Source organism: Octodon degus, unplaced genomic scaffold, assembly GCF_000260255.1.
Source record: "Octodon degus isolate 3935 unplaced genomic scaffold, OctDeg1.0 scaffold00095, whole genome shotgun sequence".
In the NCBI taxonomy this organism is placed as follows: Eukaryota; Metazoa; Chordata; class Mammalia; order Rodentia; family Octodontidae; genus Octodon; species Octodon degus.
In genome coordinates this window covers 4,639,147-4,642,491 of record NW_004524671.1, presented here as the reverse complement: position 1 = coordinate 4,642,491, position 3,345 = coordinate 4,639,147, and positions in this window count along the sequence as shown.

The following is a 3,345-nucleotide window of genomic DNA, read 5'->3' as shown; positions in this document are numbered from 1 at the left end:
GTGTGTGTGTGTGTGTTTGTGTATTCATGTGTCACCTGCAACCCAGTGGGTAAGTTTTTCCTTCTGTACGATAGAGATTCTTTGCAGTGAGAGGCAAATTATATCTAAGTTAGAACACAAGTTTTCAAAATCCTAACACATCTATGTGAGGTAGCTTCATAACAAACATAACTAAAACAAAATAATAAAGGAGTCTATACAACTCTAGCCCTAGTTTTTGTAGACTAATTTTCCATTGAACAGTTTTTCAGAGGCTAAAACCTTTGCTTTTGTCCAACCACATTTTTCCTAGCTCACTATAAAATATATTACAATGTTGACATAAAATATATTTTATAATGAAGTACAGACATATAATAACCAATAATGTTAGACGTTGACTGTTATGTATTGTTTATATAACATGTATTTATGTGTTTGTGTATGTGAATATATGTACATTCACATGGAAAAGTGCAGAACTAGCATCTAGTTTAAATTTAGTAAAAATGTTATCTTATGCAGTACTATTTAGAGATGCACATGTTTTAAATATGTTTCTGATTTTTGAATGTGAAAATAGAAAAAGCCTCTCTAAGAATAGGAAGTCAGCTCAGGAATGAAATTTCCTTTTGCTTAAAGGCCTATGTTTTTCTATGCAAATGTAGCAAAGCCCAGAAATTAGCAATGACTGCTAAATTAACACACTTGAAGAGCTTGGCTGGTTCTAATAGGCAGTCAAATGGTCTTGCTACATTGTAATGGTGCCAAGCTAATTGAAGTGATTACTGTTGCTCATGAGCAGCCTTTTTGAAGTAGAAGTCTTTTAAATTATCCATAGACATTAAATGTCAGACACTATTGTGTAATTATACTTTGTAAATGCTGAATGTCATAAGGCATCACAGGTAATTGAGGTTTACGGAGAAGAGCTTTTTCTAAACCTAATTGGGCATCAACTCTTTGTCACTTTTTCTAAATCTAATTAGGCATCAACTTTTTGTGCCAGGGGACACTCCAGTGCCTCACCATTTCCCTTTCCTCCCAGTCTCCCTTTCCCCCCACCTTTTCCCGGCTAGACTTACTCAAGGGGCCTTACATGTCATGACGGTTCCAAATCACTGAGCTTAAAACCTCTCTGTTTGTATCATCCTTTAGAATCTTCTGGGATTGTTACATTGGCTTGGGACATCACAAGCTGAAGGCTTCGGAAATCTGATGGGGCGGTCTGATGGCAGAACGAGGCCAGCTGAATGAGATGTGAAGTCCTTTAAGAATCTCAGTGTGAGCCCCCAGTATTCTGTATGTTCTGGGATTTTCATTTGTTTGGTGGTAGCAGCATTGTCTGTGATTTTGAAAAGTAACTTTTCATAATATTAGAAATGGGGGTTTTCCTGGCCCTCAAGAGGTTACTCACACTTTGTCCTATTGTTCTATGTCTTAGGTTATACAGTACTAGAGCTCACATCGGCTTCCAGTAGTGAAGGAATTCAGAGAAAACATTTTTTCCTCTGCTTTTGCAACAGTAGTTTGAATCCTCCACCAAAGTTTTCAAGTTGCACGTATCTTGCCTATGAAAGCTGTGTGCGTGGCCAAAGGGCCAAGTGGACTTTTCAGTACAGAGCTCATGAAGTCTCACCGGTTGCCACGAGTCCTGTAGCTCGGTGTGCTGGGAATGTGTTCTCCACTTCTGATACAGGGCTGGGCAGGAAATACAACACAAAAACACCCTTACTGCATAATTCTTAATATATGCATTCAAATGGTCACCAACTTTTATGAAATAAAACTGTCATTATCTTCCTATGATTTCATGACAGCAACCTCATTGTGTACTTCTAGCAAGAATTTGTGTAAGTCTTAACTTATTTGTCAGGCTCTCTTTATCTGTGCTTTTAAAAAGCATTCATTACTCTCTGTAATACATTGAGTTCTGATTCAATGCTTTCTGCTCCACACAAGGAAATGATAGGAGAAATGTCAATATATACAGAAAAGAGCATGTGATTATGTTCAATGCTAAAAGAAGAAGGAGTTGGGTGGTTTTGCTGAGGATATCCTAGAGACTCTGCTGAGTTTTAGAGGTGGATGCACAGAAGTGCACATGGATACTTTCGAATGGTCGGGCCTGATTTCAGGCTTTAAGTTGCTCTCTTATTCCTTGGTTATGATTGATTTCATTATGACATTGAAAAGGTAAATTAAATGAGTACTTTTAATGCATCACAAGTAGTACACAGATACTTGTCAGTAGTAACGTGAAGCAGTAAGTAGTTTCCTAGTGTCACTTTAGAAGGTGGCTTTTATGATATGAGGATTGGAAAAAATTAGGTTTAAGGATATTATTAAAGTTGTTAAAAGTTTAAAGTAATAAAATGCAAGGTGCCACACAAAATGTAGAATTATACATGGTTTTTGCATATGGAGTTTATGTACCACCTCTTACTTGCTTTCTCCCTTGAATAAATTATACCCTTTTGGATAAAATTCTCACCCCTAATGGCCTGGAAATCTTGACTTTTTTATCAGTTATTGTCTTTATCATTCCACAAAGAATGAGGTGGTTGGAAGTGGGGTGATGATTCTTACTGATGTGATATTGATAGGTGAGCTGTATTGGACCTTGTGGCCACCCATAGTTTTGAAAACTGTCATTCTGTTATGCATATTTACTGGGAATCCTCAACTATGAACAACACACTGGCTCTTCTTTTTTTTTTTTTTGTATTTAGTATAGAATCTACAGGGTCTCACTACACAGGTCAGACTTATAATAATCCTCCTGTTTTCATCCTCCAAAGTGCTGGGATTACAGGCATGTGCCACTATGCCCAGTTTTAATCGCTGTCTCAGTGTGCCTCAGGGATGGGGCCATCATGGCAGGCTGGGGATCAAACCACTGGCCCCTGTGTCTGCCTAAGCAGGCACTTTAATCCGCAGAGCTATCTGACCGGCCCCTGGGTCTTCTTTGTAAGAAGGCTTTGACTGGAAGTTCTGCTGACATCCAGCTCAGAATTGGTGTAACACATCAGCAGGATGGCCACAGAGGGCCAGTCCCCACACACAAAAGGCAGGTTGAACATTCTTAGGGAAAATGTACTGCTCGCTTCTAGAGGTAGTCATCAATTCTACCAACCACTTACTTCCAGTTCTTTGGCCTCGGGTATATGGTAGACCTTCTTCTCTTATGGTGAATTTTCTGCAGTGAGTTTTGAGTAAGGTGGTGTGTGTTGGTTTTCAGATTGCAGCATCAAATAGTCAAAGTAAGACCTGCTGAAAGCCTTTGTTGTGCTTGTCATTATGAAGGAGCAGACAGACAGTGAGGAATAGGCAGCTTAGGGCATGACCTGGGTGGACAGTAGAATG